Here is a 20,155-nt window from a genome sequence, read left to right as displayed (position 1 = left end):
TACCTGACATTGTCCCCAGTACTGAGGTTACAGCTACTCACTACCACAGCTGGCTTTGACATAGGTGATGGGGTTAGCAACTCAGGAGCTCATGATTGTACTTTCACATACTGAGCCATGCTCCCCAATCCATCAATGACAATCTTTCTGGACAACTGCATAGGGTTCTATTGATATTCCGAAATTTGTCGGTTGGTTTTGGTTTTTTTTTTTTTTTTTGAGACAGGGTTTCTTTGTGCAGCTTTCAACTCAGAGATCTGCCTGTCTCTGCTTTGTTATGGTAAATCCTCACATTAGATTTGTAAGGAAACATCATTATTATATTATAACACAATATTCATAGAAATGTTGGATATTGAGTCAAGAGAGAATTTTAGCTGGGTATTGCACATGCCTGAAATCCTAGTACTTGGAAGGCAGAGGTGGAATGATGTCACAAATTTGAGGCACCCAGGTCCATAGTGCCGGGTCCAGGCTAGCCCAGACTACAGAGTAGGACCCTGTCTCAAGGAATAAAATAGTGCAGGTGAGATAGCTTAATGTTTAGAGGTGTTTGCTGTCAAGTCTGGTGACCTGAATTTGAGCTCCAGAAACTATATTGTGAGTGGAGAGAACCAACACCTAGCAAGTTGTCCTCTGACTTCTATGTACCACTACCCCTCCATAAGGCAAATAAATAAAACACTTTTTTTTTTTCAAGACAGGGTTTTTCTGGGTAGCGTTGGCTGTCCTGGACTTGCTTTATAGACCAGGCTGGCCTCAAACTCATAATGATCTGTCTGCCTCTGCCTCCCTGAGTGCATAAAATAGAATTTGACAATCATATTTCATCAAACGATACTTCTCATTTTCAGAAAAATTTGCAAAGGTGTTGCTGTTCATAAAGGCCATTCCTAGATACTCAGCTTGTAGTATTAAATCCTTACATTAATTTTTTGTTGTTGTTTTTTTTTTTTTTAATTTTTTTTTATTTTTTTATTTTTTGAGACGAGGTTTCTCTTTGTAACAGAACTCGCTTCTGGCGGTCCTGAACTCGCTTGTTAGACCAGGCTGGCCTCTAACTCACAGAGATCCCGCCTGCCTCCAGAGCTGGGATTAAGTATGTCACCACTGCCGGCTTCAGATTAAATTTGTAAGGAAATATACTTATTCTATTTCCTACTCGAGGAAACAGAGGTCCAGATTAACCGAGAAAAGTGCTTTCTTCAAAAGAAGTCCAGTATTACAATTTAGCATCCGGCCTCCATTCGAGGCTCCTTCCTTGCCTCCTGCATCCCTCTTAGCACAGAATTGCACAATCAATATTTGCGAATGCACGGTCTCATTAAAAAAAAAAAAAAAGGCAGAGACGTTGACAGCAGTTTAAAACATCTGCAGTTAGGTAAAGACAACAGGATGATAGCTGGGAATGCACAGTTTACCACATATCTTCCGCTCTTCAACCCGAAGCCATCGGTAGCCATTCCTGCAGCCGCTGGCTTGCCCGCCTGACCAGCAGCCCTCGGAAAGCAGCTGCGCGCGGTCCCTTTAAGGCCGCAGGCGGCGCGTGCCCGCAGCCCTTTCAAACTGACCAATGAGAGGGCGAGAGGCGGTCCCCGCAGGACCAATCAACAACGAGGACACTGCGGGGTGTGCGGCGGCCCAAGCGGTTTTAAACGGCTTAGAGCAAGGGCCCCTCGGTTCTGACCCGGAGGAGGTGAGTGCACGGCGGGCCTCCCCTGCTGACCCGGAGCCCGAGGGGCCGCCGTGGCGCGCGCCGGGGCCCTCGCGACCGCGGGCGGGGCCCTCGGCGGACGCCGGCCTCCGCGCTCTCGCGCACCCGGCGGCCCTGAGGCGGCGGAGCGGGGCGGAGGCCGGGGGAGCCCGCGGCCGGCGGGGCGGGGGGCGTGGGCGCTCGCTCGGGCCGGAGGCCGGGGCTGGAGGTGAGCGGAGCTCGCGGCGGGAGGCCGAGGCGGCCGAGCTGGGGCGGGGGCCCGGCGGGCGGGCCCCTGGTGGAGCGCGCCTCGCGGAATTGTCAAATGAATGGACAAGAGCCCCGGAGGGCCGCGGTGGGTGTGATGGGCCTAGCCGCCGCCGAGCGGGGCCACAGCGGGCTGCCCGGGCGGGCCTGCACACCGTACCTGCGGCCCCCTACCTGCGGCGGATTTTTTTATTTTTTAACGCTTCTGTTTGTCCACCGCCCCGCCCTTGGTTTTCGCCCTCGGAAAGTGTCAGCGGAGTTGAGGTGGGTTTTTTTTTTTTGTTTGTTTTTGTTTTTTGCAAAGCTCTGAAGGTTTCGGAGAGTACAATAGCCAGCTGGGAAGGTTAGTCAGGCCTTGCCTCTTCAAGGCCAGGTGAATGAGATTCTCACTTTTTAGCTCTTAGCAAAATCGTTGTCGTTGAGAGCTGCCCAGAGTCGTGGTAATTGCCAGGCAGGATTGAATGCATCCCATCTTGTTCCTTGTGTAGGAAATGATGAAAGAGATGTTGCCAGAGTGGCTGCTGTGTGTTAGAGAATATATTGGTGTCGATGAGTCTTGACAATGAGTTTCTGATTTCAGCGTCAATAGAGGTTTTGCAGAACTTGTCCCAAATTTATGCACGGCTCTAATTCTCCTAGGAACCAAGGCATTGAATCTTGGCCCAGATAGGATGCTTGTCATACATTATGTATAATTATAGAAGTGAAAACTCATTTTTAGAAAGGTAAATCCTTTTTTCTCCATTTTCATCACCCTGAAAAGTCCTTCTGTGACCTAAAGAGCAAGAACATAAATCAAGCTAACAGTCATTTGACACTTTTCTAAAGTGACTGGACAAACTATAAGGTTTAATGAAGAAAAAAATCAAAATCAACTTAGTTTCCAACGTAAGTTAAATCAAGGTAGTAAACCTGTAATGAAAAAATTGTACACCACGTTTTGTTTAAATTTTACTCCATGGTCCTGGAGGGATGGCTCAGAGCTTAGGGACACTGGTTGCTCTTTCAGAGGACTCCTAGCACCCACTTATTGGCTCACAATCATCTGTAACTCCAGTTCCCAGTTTCAGAGGTCGGATGCCCTCTTCTGGAGTCCATGGGCAATGCATGTACATTGTACATACACACAGGCAAAACATCTATCCATATACCTAGATTAAAAGATTTTTTTTTTTTACATTTATTTTTGTGGTTGGATCAGTGCACATGCCTAATGTCAGACAACGTCTGTTCTCTTCTTCCATCATATGGGTTCTGAGGATCAAACCTTAGTTGTCATGCGTGGCAGAAAACACCCTTACCCTTTAAGCCTCTCCTGGTCCCAAAATTTTACACAAATTTTTAATGCTGTTCACTTAAGGAGGTGGCAAGTAAAGGTATTTCATAACAATATGCCATATACCTTTCTCTTCATTACTTTGAAAGTTTGGATCATCAACTTTGAACTATGAGGCATGGTGTGTGGTAATTCTATTTTAGTAGTTCTGAAGATGAATACAGAGAAAGAAGTTAAGAACAACTTCTTTAACAATACCTTTGGATAGTGTTAAAATCTTTTTTTAGAGATTTGTTATTTTTTTTATGGTTGTTCTATCTCTATGCATGTACGTGCAGCATGAATGTGCCTGTTCCACAGACTGCAGAAGGAGGCACTGGATCTCCTGGAACTGGAGCCAGGTGCTTATAGGCAGACATGTGGGTGCTGGTTAACCAGACTCGGGTCCTCTGCAAGAGCAACAAGTGCACTTAACTCTGAACTGTTTCTCCAGCTCCCAGTGGTAACAGTCTTGATGGTATGAAAACTTGCCAGGCATAGTGATTCACGCCTGGTTTCAGAATGTGGGAGGCTAAAGCAGGAGGATTGCTATGAGCATGAGACCAGATTGGGACTACATAATGAGTTTCTGGCTAAAATGGATTACAGAGTGAGACTCTGTCTCAAAAAATAGCAGCAAAACCCCAACAAGAACAAATGAAAACTTTATATTGTAGTGAAGCCAGGCTGTCTGTGCTCTCCTGAAGCTGATGTCTGTTGGATGTTAAACATTATTCTAGATCTGAAGAGCATACTTGTGAACCAGGACAAAAGCACCTAAGGGAGTTTCACAGACTCCTCTTTCAAACAGTTTACTGCAGCAAGTTAAAGTTCTGTAATCCCGCTAGCTCAGCCCTTAGCCCTAAACAAAGTAAGTTCTCAAGTATGTTTGCTGGCAGTGGCTAATACATTTAGTGCATGATCTCTGTGTGTGACATTCTATCTTTAACTGTCAGAATTTTACCTATGAGGGACTGAGAAAGATTATGCAACTTGCTCGAAGTCATATGACTTAATAGAACCCAAATTTAAATCCAGGTTAGGTGGAAAGGGTCTTTGCTCTTACCATTATTGTATATAAAGTAATGGCTTTTTAAAAAAAAATTCAAGAACAGATTTAGAGTAGAGCCCTTCTCCTCTTTGATATATCTACTAGAGACATGAAATATAGATAACAGGCATGGTAATATTTTAGGGAGTTGGTTGAAAATAGTGTTTACTTTAGGAACGGCTGTGAGTGTGGCAGGATAAGAGGGAGCTTAAAGTGTGTGTTGTTTTGATAGAGAGGTAGAGTCTTGATATGTAGCTATAGCTGGCCTGAAACCTACTATGTAGATTAGGATGGCCTTGAATTTGTGGTAAACCTCATGCCTTTGCTACCTCCATGCTTGGATTTATAAATCTGTACCACCGTGCCAGCTTTAAAGTTGAGATGTTAATCTAATTGTGCATGTTTCTTGTTGGTCATTGTTAGAGAGGTGTGAAGTTTTAAATGATTCTCATATTCTTACATCTTGAGTTCAAAGTTATTACTTAGGGTTTTAAAATTTTTATTTATTAGTCATTCATTTATTTTATACATGTGAGTGTTTTGCCTGCATGTATGTGTGTACCATCTGCATGTCTAGTGCCCATGAGGTCAGATGGTGAGAGTGATAATTTTATTATATGTATAATAAATATTATATATACTAATAACATGTAGTATGTAATATAAATATTTGTAATGTAGTATAACTATAATTTAAAATAAAATAAAAAGGGGTCACAGCATTAGGAAAGTTAAGAGCCACTTGTCTATGCATTTGGGTGCATATACTATAGTGTGCAAGTGGAGGTCAGAGGACAGCCTTCAGAGCTAGTTCTCATTTTTCTATCAGGGTGGTAACTGGAATTGAACTTGGGTCATCAAGTTTGTCAGGTGTCTTCTCGTCCTGAGCCATCTCTCTTACTTTTTGTTTTATGTTGTGTAAGTTTTAAAACTTTTATTTTCATTTTTTTTTAAATCTTTTTCTCTCTACCCCACCCCAGTCCCCTCCAACATCCCAATACCAGGTAGGAGAGAGAAAAGGTTAGTCGGAGAGGGGGTGCAGTTTTCTTAGGTGCTTCCTGCTGGCTAGGGTCGTTGGGTTCCTTGGAGCCAATCCCATCCTTGTTTCAGAAGATGTCCAACTTCTTGTCTCACAACAGCAATCAGGAGCAGCAAGGGGGGAAGCAGGAGCAGCCCACACTCTTTGGGCTCTGGCATTTATTCTCTGTCTAGAGTTCTCAGATTTAAACTACCTGCAACTGGCAAAGAGCTCATAGCCTACATGAGGCAAATAGTTTACTGCTTGGACTTTCTGAAATCGGTCCCACATCCCACACCTGGGTTAAAACAAAAACATGTTTATATCCACAACAAATTACTATTTCTTCTTTTCTATACCTATTCTTTGGAAGAGTTGCTAACTGCCAAATGTGTCCAACCTTTTGAGACTGGTGGTGTTATCTACAAAGTGTAGGGTGAAGCTTCATAAAATCAAGTCACACTCACATGGATAAACTTTTCTTTTCCAAAAAATTTTTCATGGTGTTTTAGTAAGTTTATGATTTTTATATTGGGCTTTCTTCACAGCTAGTCTCAGCTGCATGAGGCCTACAAGCTATAGGTTAGACATGTCTTCAGTCTAAACCATCCTGAAAATAGGTGTGGATTTAGTTCCAGTTTCTGGAGGAATAACTCCCTACATATTTTATTTGGAATTCTGTACGGAAGACTTATTTTTCTTACTTCATTTTACATTTTCTTCCTGAGGCACTAGGAATTAAGCCTAGACCTAACACATTTTAGACAAGCGCTATATGCCATTGACTATATTCCACAGCTTTCTTTAAAAAAGATTTTTTTCATTTTCATTTTTATGTAGTCTTGAACTTGTGATTCTCCTGCCTGTGTTTCACAAGGAGCTGGGTTTATAAGCCTGTGCCATCAGTCTCTAAATTGCCATTTACTTATTTTATTAATTTTGGTCTGTGTCGTGTGTGTGTGTGTGTGTGTGTGTGTGTGTGTGTCTGTGTCTATGTCTGTGTCTGTGTCACATTCATGGAAGTCAGAGGAAAAGTTTTGGTAGTCTTCATCTTCCACCCTGTGTTTTTGAGGCAGGGTCTCTGTTTACACCACATCAACATGGTACTCCAGGTTAGATGGTCCAGCCAATGAGCTTCTCCACCTCCCATTTCATTGTAGGAGTACTGAGATTACAGGTGCATGCTACCACACTAAGCTGTTGTTTGGCTGGCTGGCTGGCTGGTTTGAGACAGGGTTTCTATATGTAGTCTTAGTTGTCCTGGAAATCACTCTGTAGACCAGGCTGGCCTCGAAATCAGAGATCTGCCTGCTTCTGCCTCCTGAGCACTGGAATTAAAGGTGTGTGCCACTGAATCTGGCTCTATTTTCATTAAAAAAAATTTTTTTTTTATTTATCTATTATGTATTTAACGTTCTGTCTGCGCCAGAAGAGGGCACCAGATCATATTATAGATGGTTATGAGCTATCATGTAGTTGCTGGGAATTGAACTCTGGACCTCTGGAAAAGCAGCCAGTGCTTTCAACCTCTGAGCCGTCTCTCTCCATGCCCTCTATCTTAATTTTTTGAGACAGGCTGTCTTGCTAAACCTGACTTGCCATTTTGGCTAGACTGGCCCCAGGACCCACTCTGCCCTCCCTGGCTTTTTATGTAGAGTTCTCTAAACACACACCAGGCAAGGTTGTGCATTCCTGTTATCCGAGCACTCAAAGAAGAAGAGGCAGGCAGATCTCTGTGAGTTTGAGGCCAGCCTGTATTACAAAGTGAGTCCAGGACAACCAAGGCTATATAGGGAAATTCTGTCTTGAAAGAAGAAGAAAAGAAAACACCTTGTTTATTGGATAGCTGTTGTCAAGTACCATTTCATAATATTTTAGAGGTTCTGTACATGAGAATACTAAAGGCTCAAAGATGAGATGACTTCTCTGAAATGTTATAGATAATTAATGTCAGGGAAGAAGTTGTGGAATATTTTTCTCCCTTCTTTCCTCCCTCCGTCTCCAACTGTGTTTCTTAAGTTAAAAAAAAAGTTTGCTTTACACTGTGCTTTAACACTACAGAATATGTTTTTACATTATAAGATCCTTTTAGTTGGAGGCAAAGTCCCTCTCCTAAACTCTTATATATTAAAAGTAATTATGCTATCAATTTTTAAAAGCACTTATTTATTATCCTCAACTTAAGAACTAAATTATTACCATTGTCCAGGCAACCCTCTATTCTTGCATTCCTGATTATATTCCCTGCCTCTTTTTTAATTTTTATTTTATGTATATGAGTGCTTGCGCGTGTGTATATGTACCACATGCATGCAGTCCCTGAAGAGGCCAGAAAATTTCTGGAACTGGAGTTACAAGCAGTTTTTAGCCACCATCTAGGTGCTAGGAATCAAACCTGGGCCCTCTGGAAGGGCATCCAGTGCTCTTAAAAATAATAATAATAATTGCATTGCTTTAATTTCAGCTCTTGGGAAGCAGAGGCAGGTGGATCTCTGAGTTTGATGCCAGCCTGGTCTACATAATGAGTTCCAGGATGGCTAGGGATATGTAAAGACCCAGTTTCAAAACAAAATTATTATTTGTATGGGTGTTTTGCCTGAATGTATGTCTGTGTACCATGTGAGTTTATGATAGCTGTGAAATACAGAGTAGAGTGTCAGATCCCCTGCAACTAGAGTTATAGAAGGTAATGGGCTGCCATGTGGGTGCTGGGAACTGAACCTGTGTAAGAACAAGTGCTTTTTAACAGCTGAGCTATTTCTCCAGTCCTTTTCCTGTCTCTTCTATGCTGAGCTTTCAAAATATCTTCCAGTATTTTATTTAGCCAAGGATGTATGTGCTTCTAGATACAATGTTTGGGCTTATATTGCTGCACTATATATTAAGCAATTAATGCCCCCCCCAATTATGGATTGTTAGATTTGTATATGCTGCTACTAATAACTATTTTTCTGCCTGTAGATTATCTATTCTGTGGGTATGCCATAGCTTTTTTTTTTTTTTAAATGTCTCCTGTCATTAAACTCTTAAAGTATAATTTCTGTACCATAAAACTTATTTGGGGGCTTTTAACATGTTCTATGAACATGTTAACATCATTGTCTAATTCCAAAACATTTGTATTATTTCACCAGAAGAAATTTTATACCTATTAGCAATCACTTCCCATTCCCCTTCATTCCCTAGCAACAACTTTCTGTCTCTCAAGACTTCATAATAGTGGAATTGTACGACACGTGTCCTTTTGTATCTGACATCTTTTACTTTGAATAATGTTTGAGGTTCATCCATGTTGTAGCATGCATCACTATGCCATTCCTTTTTATGACTGTATGATATTCTATTATATGGATAAACATTTGTTTGCCTTATAAGTTGATGAGTATCCGTTTTGAGGCTATTATAAATCCTGCTATCAGCATTGTATGTATCATTTTATGTTATGTTTTCAATTCTCTTGGAAATTGGTTATTGATCTTCATTGTTTTTTGGTTTTGCGAGACAGGGTCTGTATAATAGCCCTGGCTGTCCTGGACTCACTTTGTAGTTCAGGCTGGCTTCATAGAGATATACCTGCCTCTGCCTCCCAAGTCTGGGATTAAAGGTGTGCGCTACCATGGCCAGTGCTAAAAGGTTTTTATTTTATTTTTTTAATTATTTTTTATTTTTATTTTAAGATAGATTTATGTATGTGTTTGTTTGTTTCTTTATACAAGTGCTCTATTTGCATGTACACCTGCATCAGATCCCAATATAAATAGTTGTGAGCCACCACGTGTTTGCTGGGACTTGAATTCAGGACCTCCGGAAAAGCAGACAGTGCTCTTAACTGCAAAGCCATCTCTCCAGTCCCCCTAAAAGGTTTTTAATACATTTATTATTGTGAGTGTAGGTCAGAGAACAACTTGTAGGAATTAGTTCTTTCCTTCTACCTTGTGGGCACTGGAGGTTGAATTCAGGTTGTCAGATTAAGCAGCAAGCACTTTTACTCATTGAGCTATCTCACCGGCCTACAGGCCCTTTTTCTCTTATTATAGCCTTGGTACTTGTTTGTAACATGAAGCATATTTTTATGTTTTAAAATTATTAATAGTTTCTTTTGTCTTCTAGAGGATTACACTTTTAACAATAAAGATGTTCAATATGACTTGCTAGATGAAGACATTATTATTTTAGAATTTTAGTTAAGCCATAGAAAAGCCCATCTGAGTATTGAAAAAACAGTCAGATTGGAGGCTTGGCCTTGAGGTTGCAAGAGCACTTCTTACTCCTGGAGAGGACCTGAGTTCATGTTGTGTGACAAGACTTTCCCTGGCAAGACTCGTACACCTCAGATAATGAGTCCACCGTAGATCAAAGTATGGATAACACCAAAAGTTCAACTTGGTGAACCAGTGGGTTTTATTGGGATTACTTACAGGAATATGGTTGAGGTAGCTTACTTACAGGAACAGAAGCAACTCAAAGCCCACCCCACCACAGGTGACAGCTCTCAGAAGCTGGGAAACTCAAGTACTTGATTGGAGAGTATCCTCTCCAAATACTCAGTTGGTCTAAACCTCTTCAAGGGACCTTAGCTTGTCTGAGAGTGTCTCCCAATAAACTTTTCTTGTGTAGTCTTGGGGGTTTACTTTTGTGTTATGGAGGTTTCCTGGGAGATGAAATTGCTACACAATGGTTCAGTTCTAGTCACCCACATCAAGTGGCTCATAGCTGTCTGTAACTCAGCATCAGGGGATCTAACATTTTCTAATGGCCTCCCTGGATACCTGCATGCACATTCACGTCCAGCAAGTCACAAATACCTGCACATAATAAAACATCTTTTTCAAGAAAATAAAAGTCTGACTAATGGATTTAAATGATACATTTTTGTGTGTTTTTTTTTCTGACTAGCAGTACTTTTTCTTGATCCATTTGAGTTTTTGGTGAGAAAAAAAAATTTGATTTTTTTGGCAGATGCAATTGGAAAAAGTGGCCTGGCTACTGCGGTGGAATCACACACTTCTAATCCCAGCACCCAGGAGGCAGGGGCAGGTGGATCTCTTAGTTTGAGGCCAGCCTGGTCTACAGATAGAGTTCCAGGCAGCTATGGCTACACAGAGAAACCCTGACTCGAAAAACAACAACAACAAAAAGACATTTATGATTTATACTAAATGATCAGTGACTGGTTGATTTAAAAAAAAAAGAAAAGAAAAGGAGCATGTTATATTCGGGTGGTAGTGGTGCATGTCTTTAAGCCTAGTACTTAGGAGGCACAGACAGATGGATCTCTGAATTTGAGACCAGCCTGGTCTACATAGTGAGTTACAGGACAGCCAAGGCTACACAGAGAAACCCTGTCTTGAAAAACCAGGAAAAAAAAAAAAGATTTATTTACTTTTACTATTTATGTATATGTGTGTGTTTATGTGAGTTGATTTGCGATGAGTGCTCAGAAAGGCCAGGAGAGACAACTCCCTAAGATAAGACCTTTCATTTGAAGTCAGGCATACTGAAATATAATTTATATACAGTAAAATTCATTCTGTATAGTATAATTCTGAAAAACACAGAGATCTGCTTTATAGACAAGGCTGGCCTCGAACTCAGATCCACCTGCCTCTGCCTCCCAGAGTGCTGGGATTACAGGTGTGTGCTACCAGGCCCCTGCTAGATAAACCTTTTTTTAAAAAGCTGTTGAAGAGGACTAATCTACAAATCCTTAGAACAATGTTAATTAACTTCATGGGTATATAATGAAAGAGGGTCTTTATTACTTAAATTCAGGAATGTCAATAAATGTACTGTGGAAATATCTTGAGTCTTTAGTCAGTTTCTCTTCAGTTCTCCAAAACCTTCAGATTAAGGCTAATCTGAGCCTACTCTCAAGTCTTTCGGTTTGTCCCCAAAATCTAAATTTTTGCTTGAGCCCCTGTTCCCATTAGAGGTGTTAATTTATAAAGTCTTTAAGTTTATTTTCATACTGATTTCGTGGTGGCTTTAGTAAGGTGTGGGGGTTTTTTGTTGTTGTTGTTTGTTTTTTGTTTAATTTTGTTTTGTTTTGTTTCATTTAAATTCTGTTGTGGGGCTGGGCCTGATGTGCAGGTCTGTAATCTGGTCTCTTCAGGAGTCTGAAGCAGGGTTACAAGTTCAAGACCTGCCTAGACTACACAAATAATTCCACAGGGAACCTGAGTTTAGTGAGATATTGTTTCAAAATATAACTTAAGTTTTAAAAAAGGCAAGGGACAGAGCTCCAACAGAGGTCTTGCCTAACCATGTACAAGGCTCTTTGTTCAATCCATAATGCTGCAAATTAAATAAGTCAATGGAGGAATGTCTTTTTCTCATTTTGTATGTTGGAGAGATATTCAGTGGAAATTGATGAATAGTGATAAACTTTTAAGATCTCAAAGACCATGTATTTACTTTGAGATATTTTTAATTGTGTGTGTTGAGAGTGGGGTGCATTTGCCATGTGGAGTTCTCTCCTTCCGTCTCTGGATTCCAGAGGTTGAACTCTTACTGCCAGGCTTATTCAATGACTACCCTTACCTGATAAGCCATTGCCGCGCACTCCCTGAGATGGTAGTGCAGTTTCCCTACAAATTGATCAAGAACTTTCTTTTAAATCAGATAATTGTATACCTCAATTGTATTTGCATGCAATATTCTTTTGCTTATATAGACTTGTGAATTCTTGTCAGATTTTTGAAAAGTCATCTTTTATTCACAAGAAGAAAGTGCTCTTGCTTTTTTGCCTCCAAGTACCTTCCTACCTTCGATCTTACTAGGAGCCTTCCCTTTGCTGTGAAAGGGCAAAGAGAAGCATCGAAAGCTGCTTTGTCTTTGTGTTGGAGTTTAAAGAATTGCTAATTCTGAGGTTAATGGAAAAAGCAGCTTCCATGATGGCATCTGGATATTTACTCTGATAGTTTAACTATTGTCTGTAGTAATTGTTTTTCACCCTTCAAAGATTGTAGTATTGGAAACTAGTCATCTCCTTTTTTTTATGTGACATTACCTGTAATGCTACCAAACCAGAGATCCACTTCCCAAGTTGTTCCATCGTTTACCTCCTGCTTTGGAAAACCCTTGAGCCTGAGGTAGCACCTTGGGCCTGCAGACCTCTGGGTGAAGGCCGCTGCGGCCCCTTTAAGCGTTCTGTGTGCGTGCAGGGGGCATGGAGGGTGGGGCGGGCACTCTGACAGTGGTGCTCCTGTCCCCGCCCTCGGAGAGGGCGGTTCCCAGCAGCTGACTTGCCAATGCCGCTGCCTCCCGCCTGCTACCGGGTATTCCTGCTGAATCTGCACGGACTTAAGGGCCGACCTCTACCTGCTAGGGAAAACGTAAGTGTCAGACTTAAGTGTCAGACTACGGAAAGGGGGCAAGCATCCCGTGCTGATCCGGAAGTACACGGCATTTAACCGGCCTTTCAGAGTATAAGTCCGGGAAGGAGTGAAAACAATGCCCTCTGCAGTGTGCTAAAGCTGGGACATCAGCTCTAACTCTGGGTGGTGACAGCAGCTCTAGGGTGTTTGTTTGGATATGTTGTGTTTGAGTGGTGCCTATGATCTGGCTTTCCCCAGCCTGGGTAGGTCCTGCTTGGAGCGAAGAGAGGCTTGATTTTTATCGGAGTTTCACCTGGTGGGGCAGGATGGGAGTGCAGCTGAATCTAGGGCTCTGGGCCTTGGGTTCTTAGCTTGGGATTTAGAGACCTGGCTAGCTTCCCGAATGAGTAGGCTGTAGGTTTTCAATCACCTTGGCAATGTTGAACAGTAACTCCCGAAGTTGACCTAATTCACAGCGGGTTTAGCTTTCCATCTCCCCAGAGGCCTGTGTTGGTATCCAATACCCCTTTTGGAGACAGTGACAGTGATCATCTATTAGGGAGAGTTCAGCTAACCTTCTTTCCTGGTGATAAAATAGCACAATGTAAATAATATAGCTCTTCACCTTTTTCAGTTTCTGAGGAAATCTGTGGGAGGTTATGATTCCAGAACAAGGAAAACAACCATGGCTGAAGTTGGAGATAACTTGCTAGAAAAGAAGTTCAAATTTCTAGCTCCATAATTCAGAATACACAAGCAAGATGATTAACTCATGTTCTTGTTAATGGAGATATCTGGAGGCAGTGGAGATATTTGTTAGAAGGAAAGTGTTACCATTTTTGCTTGTTCTGCATAGAGATGCTATTCTTTTTGGCCTTGGACAAGAATTTAAATATTCTATGACAGTTATATAATTTTTATTCATTTTTTTAGTCCTTGTGCCCTTCCTAGATGTGTTTTGAGTAAAGATCTGTAAACATGTATGCTCGTTATTTTTATAGTTGTCTTTTTTTTTTTTTTTTTCAAATTAGTGTCATTGCATGTTAGTGATCATTTATAAGGTTTAATTTTTTAGAACGTTTATTTTTGGGGGGGTTGTAGGCATAAGCATGTCACAGCCTGTATGTGATGCCAGAGGACAGCTTACAGGCGTTGGCTCTCTCCTTGCATCATGTGGACCCCAGGGACTGAACTCAGGTCGGCAGGCTTAATAGCAAGAGCTTTTACACACAGATCCATCCTGCCGGTCTGGTTTATTATGGTTTTGTTTGTTTGTTTTTGTTTTGTTTTCTAAGATTGTGATATTGGTATGATACCCAGGCTGGCTCCCAAACATTTGGAATCAAGTCATCCTCTTGTCTTGACCTTCCAAATACCTGGAACTACTGGCAAAAAGGTTGGGGGTTGGGCAAATCTTTCCTCAAGCTTCTCAGACTCATACTGTGATTCTGCAGTAGCATTTTCTTAGCCAAAGTGAGAGGTCAGGAATAGTAATAAAATTCAGAGCTCTTGAATTGTGATAGTGAAGAGCTTTGTAGGCCAAGAGCTTGGGAATTTGCCATAGAAAAGTTGAACTGCCAATACTTCTTTCCAAGTAAAAGGCAAAACCAAACTGTTTACTAGCCCTCCTGTTATTGTCGACTAGCACATAGGAATTTAAAATAAAAGGATACCACATTTTAGCATTTGGGTAGTTGGGGAAGAATAGTGGTGGAGGTACTGTAAAGTACGTATAATCTCTCTGTGCCTTGTTTTTTAGGTGGGTGAAGAATAAGAATACCAGATTGCTTGGGTCTGCATTTTATGATAAGATTTTATACTTACGTTTATATATTTAATGGAAAAATTGTTATTTAAACACTGCAAAATGGGACAGTTTGAAATTTATTCTAAGTTCTGCCATTATGTATAATCTTAAACATTTCTTAACCTCATGTCTAAAAATAAACAATTACATCTAAACGTTTACTAGCAAAAGTACAAACTATGTCATATTTGAGGTCTTTGGAAACATTAGCTATATCAGTATTAAAATGGATAATTCTTTGGTAGAACTAAATTCTTTTTTCAATGACCTCTTTGCCTTTGCCTCAGTTGCAGGCTAGGTAAAATCTCCTAGGAACATTGAACAACTTGAAATTTCTGAATATTTTAACAGGGACCAGACCATATGAATCACAACAAGTATCATGGGTCTTTCAGAAGTTTTTGTTTTGTTTTGTTTTGTTTGTTTTGTTAGCATTTAAAACAAAAATCAAACTGTTACTTAATATAAAAACAGGGTTTTTCTAAAAAAGATTTGTTATATATACAGTGTTCTGTCTGCACATCAGAACAGGGCACCAGATCTCATGTGGTTGCTGGGAATTGAACTCAGGACCTCTGGAAGAGCAGCCAGTGCTCCTAACCTCTGAGCCATCTCTCCAGACACCCTCCCCCCTTTGTATATAAAATCCAGAGCCCTCTGTTCACCCTGGTGTTACTTTTCTAGCCACTTGAATATAGTGCCTCCCACCTGTCCCCCCTTTATGATAATTTGTATCTAAATTATCTAAAATCAGACTAAAATCAGAATCATACTTGTAGTTTTCTCCTTTATTCTTCAAAAACAACTCAACACATTTTGTGAGTGGTACCATTTTCACCCTACCTCTTAGACTGGAGCCTCCCTTTCCACATTAAACGTTTCCCCTCAGCTTTTACCTCCTTGCTGATTCTTTGTCTGTAATATAATTCTCATCAGTATCCATTCCTATTGGTCAGACTTCCAGTTGTAGCTCCTGGAGGAATACTGTGAATTTCCTATCAAAATACTGCTTTTCCTCATGTACGTTGATACAGCCTGTACTCTCACCACTTTGGAGGTATAGAGGCAGGAAGATCAGAAATTGAAAATCTGACTTGTTTCAAATGGAAAACAACTACCCCCAAACAAAACCTTCTACTTTCCAACTTGTTCTATGAAGTATCTTTTAGAGTAGATGTTGATTAGTCATTTATCTGAATCATTACCGCCATGCTCTGACCTTAATCTCTGATTTTACATTCAGCGGTTTCTGTAAACATGATGCCACTTTCTTTTCTCCAAGACTTTACCTTTCATGTTTCCTAAATATGAAATTACTTCTTTTCCACCTGTCCCTCCCCTCTTTGGAAATAGAATCTTATTGTGTACTCCATGCTGGTCTCAAACTCACAATCCTCTTCCTGCCTCAGTTTCCCAAGTGTTGAAATCACAGGTGTTTACTACTATTCCTTTTTAATACTCTTTTTCTTTTTTAAGATTTATTTTATTTTATGTGTTTGAGTGTTTTGCCTGCATGTATATGTGCACCACTTATGTGCCTGGTGCCCAGGAAGTCAGAAGAGGGTGTTGGATACTCTAGAACTGGAATTATGGGTAGTTGTGAACTACCATGTGGGTACTGGGAATTGAACCTGGATCCTGTGCAAGAGCAGCAAGTGCTCTTAACCTCTGAGCTATTTCTCCAGAGTTTATCATTCATCACTGAGTTCAAATGCCATGAGGCTGTCCCTGACAGTCTCTCCCACTCTGAACTATTTGCCCCTTGTTTATGGTACTTTCCACATATGGCATTTTATTTTATATTATAGCTCTCTGTTTATCTATCTTACTTGTACTGTTCTAAACTTGTTGAGAACATTGTGGTTCATCTCCTTAGGACTTTAGTAATAAACTGGGTTAGTTTTTGTGTAACTCTCACCACAATTTTAAGAACATTTTCATTACTTCCAAAAGAGTCCAAGGGATATAAATCAGTAGTAGAGTGCTTGCCTAATATGCTCAAGGCCTGAGCAAGGATTAGTCCCCCAGTACCACCAAGAAAACCAAAAATGTTGTGGAGCACAACTATCATTCCAGCACTCTGGGAGGCAGAGGCAAGCCTGATCTACAAAGCGAGTCTAGGACTGCCAGAGCTACACAGAAATCCTGTCTTCAAAACAAAACAAACAAAAAATACTCTTATATCCTTTCCCCCAATACTTTCAAACATTCAAGTCCGAGGTATTTACTAATTTTACTTAAAAACAAAACAAAAAAAACTCTTTTAGACATTTTTAAAAAATAGAATCTTACCATATAGAGTCCTTTGACTTAATATAATGTTGTCAGGATTCATCCATGCTGTAAGTTTTATCCATATTTTATTTCTTTGTACTCTTAATATTTCACTGTATTAGTTCACCACATTTTAGTTATCCATATATCAGTTGATACACATTTGGGTTTTTTTTCTTCTTTCTAGTTATTAATGCTTATTTGGTTTTAATTTGGAAAGTATTTCTCTAAGGAGACATTCAGACCTTTAACCTGTGACCTTTTGTGAAACTGGGAGGTTTTGTTCTACCTGTGTTCCATATTACACAGATAGTGTTTCTTCATTACTTCCAGAATAAATTCTGGAGACATCAGAATATGGTCTTTCTTTATGATAATCATTAGTTAATATTTGCATAGAAAGACAAAGTATGGCTTTGCAGTAGTCACTTTAATGACAAATAACAGAGCTAGGTGTGACAGCACACACCTGTAATCTCAGTAAATGGAAAGCTGAGTCAGGAAAATTGTGAATTTGGAGGCTCACCTGAGCTGCCTAGTGAGACTATCCAAAAAGGGGAGACAGAACTGGTTTCACTTTTTTGTTTTTTATGTTTTGTTTGTTTTGATTTTTGAGATAGTCTCTGTGTAGCACTGGCTGTCCTGAACTTGTTTTGTAGACCAGGCTGGCCTTGAATGTACAGAGATCCGCCTGCCTTTGCCTCCTGAGTGCTGGGATTAAAGACTTGAGCTACTGCCTGGCCGGTTTTCACTTCTTTACTTGGCCAGTGTACCAACAAAAGTAAAGAAAATAAAACAAGTATAAAACTATTAAGGGATCTGTGTGTTGTGTGTATCATATTTTATTTTTTTAGATGTTCCATTTGATTTATTAAATATGCCATTTTTAAATATCACAAAAAAATTTTAAAAAAAAACAAATTCATTTTGAGTGTTTGAATTCTATAAAATTGTAATCAAGTAAAATTAAGAGTGAAATAAATGCTTTCAAGTGATGATAACTAGTTGTATTTTTGAGCACTTGAGCCCTTGGTATATTCTGAGTATCTAATCTTGAAGTGTTTTATGTAAAGTAACTCATGTACTACACACAATAAATGATTGAGTATTATTATTCCTACTTTTTTACATATGTTGTTAACTCAATGTGTTATCCCTGGCCTTTCTCCAAGTCTGTAGTGGGTTTGAAAATAACAGAATTGTTTAAACAATTTAGATCCCAAGATAAAATAGAAGATCATAAAAAAAATTTTTCAAAAACAAAAACTGAAATTTGATAATTTAGTTCTTTTGGGGTGAGGTTTTTTGGTTTTGTTTTTTGTTTTTGTTTTAGCTAGTGTTTTCTGATTTTTGTTGTTGGAACTGGAGGGTTGCTCTTTTTGTTTGTTAAAATAGGGTCTTGTAGCTTCAACTTGCAATTCTCCTACTTCTACCTCCTGAGTCCTGGGAGTATAGGCATACAGTACCACCCAAGCTCTGCCTGTTCTAGTAAATGCTAATTTAATCTAAACTCCGTCCTTGATCTTCTCACTATGTACTCTCCCTCAGTGCTATCATCCACTCTCTTGGTTTTTAGTAACATGTCTACTGATGCTCCAGGCTTGAGTCTCCGACTACTGCCTGCATCAACATTTGTCTTAATTTTGTCATACTTGTTGATTTGTCATACAGCTTAACTCACCTTGTCTAAAATCCTTCTTTCATTCTTTAACATGAACTTGGTAGAGGAATATGAAATAGAATATGACTTTTCCCTTAGGTCCAGGATACCATCATCTTTCATTTAAACTCTTCTTGGACTTCTGACTGCTTTTCTTCTCTTTTTTACTGGTTTTCAAGTCATTCTGTGCATTGATATACGTTTATATTATATGATCTTTGATTATTTTTGTTTTTGAGATAGGGGTTCATGTATCCTAGGCTGTCCTGCAACTGCCTATGTAGTTGAGGAAGACCTTGATACCCTGATCTTCCTGCCTCTACCTCCTGAATTGCAGTGTACCACCTGGTTTGTGCAGTGCTCAGACTGATCCCAAGCCTTTGTATGTACAGTGCAAGCTTTCTACCAGCCAAGTCACATCCCCAACCCCTCTTTGAAAAATACAAGTTTGACTGGAGCTGGAGCTCAGTGGAGCACTGACCTAGAATGCATGAGGCCCTGTGTTTAATCCTGTGTTAATTAGTCATCAGTCAGTTAATCAATAAATTGAGAAAAGAAGCCATTTGCTGAGAAAAGAACCATATAAATTTGATAGCAAATGTAATTTTACTGACAGTCCTTCAAAGTCTCCTTTTACAGTTGAACTGATGTCTAAATTGTTTTAACATTTACTTAGAAGGCTATTCAAGGTCTGACCTTGATTACTTCACAGCTTCAATCTGTATTTTACTTTCCTTGCTGAGTTTATACTTAAGCCTTAGTAAATAGACCCACTACAGTAGAAGAAGTTAGATTTTATGCTATACAAGTTTCTAAATGCGTATTTCCAAATCTGTTTATCTCTGAAAGTACAATTTGTAGACAAGCATATGACTCTGAGCTCTACCTTGTTTTCTGAGCTTAGAAAAGAACACGGGGCTTACACAGGCTAGATAAGCACTCCAGTAGTGAGCTACACCCTAGCCTTTGAATCACAGTTTAACTAGCACATATAAATTTTATAAGCAAAATGGTGAGTGAAATAGCAACCATAGAAAACTACACTTGATGTGACAATCATTATCTATATGATCACAGTCAGGTTTTGTTACATAGAAAGTGATTGAGCCAGGGCACAATGATGCATGCATTTTAATACCAGCACCTGGGAAACAGAGGCAGGAGGATCTCCATCTCTGAGTTTGAGACTAGCCTGTTAGGCCAGTCAGAGCTACATGATTTATGAGACCATCTCCCAGAAGAAGAAAAATTTCATTAAGACATAGATTTAAGCTGGGCATGTTGGTTCATTCCTTTAATCTAAGCACTCTACATGGTGAATTCCAGGACAGCCACAGCTATGTAGAGACCCTGTAGAGACCTATGTAGAGACTAACACATAAAAGGACAGATTTGAACATTCTTTAAGGAAGTGCTCTTGTGGGCAAAAGGAGAGGGTGGACACAAAAAACATTCAGATGCAGTAATGCTAATAGTATTCCAGTTTGTTGATTGGATGGTAGATTTAACATATCAGAGTTTTTGTTTTGTTTTTGAGTATCTTGCTATGTATGTAGCTAGCCAACATTGGCCTCAGACTGGCATGTCTTGTCTCAGATTCCCAAATGCTAGAGTTACAAAAGTATACCACCATCCTAGCTAACATACCAGGTTTTTGTTGTTGTTGTTTTTAGATACTGTTTTACCTATGTGCATTTGTGAATCAGAAAATGTAACTGCCCAGTTATGGTGCCTTAAAGCTTTTGTAATTTTAA

At 40.0% G+C, this 20,155-nt stretch overlaps 1 protein-coding gene across 4 annotated transcripts in view; it reads left to right on the top strand.

Annotated features, from left to right (window-relative positions):
• Window positions 1-1,605: 1,605 nt before the first annotated feature.
• Window positions 1,606-20,155, top strand: part of Ckap5 (cytoskeleton associated protein 5) — a 94,359-nt gene continuing 75,809 nt past the window's right edge. The window contains exon 1 of one of the 4 annotated variants that reach the window (XM_060371787.1): window positions 1,606-1,696. The gene's annotated coding sequence lies outside the window, so the exon portion shown is untranslated. Of the gene's footprint in view, window positions 1,697-2,059; window positions 2,225-12,533; window positions 12,679-20,155 lie in introns of those variants that run through there. The other 3 variants (XM_060371784.1, XM_060371786.1, XM_060371785.1) reach the window with 3 other exon arrangements.

This window comes from Meriones unguiculatus, chromosome 18 (genome assembly GCF_030254825.1).
Source record: "Meriones unguiculatus strain TT.TT164.6M chromosome 18, Bangor_MerUng_6.1, whole genome shotgun sequence".
Lineage (NCBI taxonomy): Eukaryota > Metazoa > Chordata > Mammalia > Rodentia > Muridae > Meriones > Meriones unguiculatus.
This window is presented reverse-complemented; position numbering and strand designations above follow the sequence as displayed.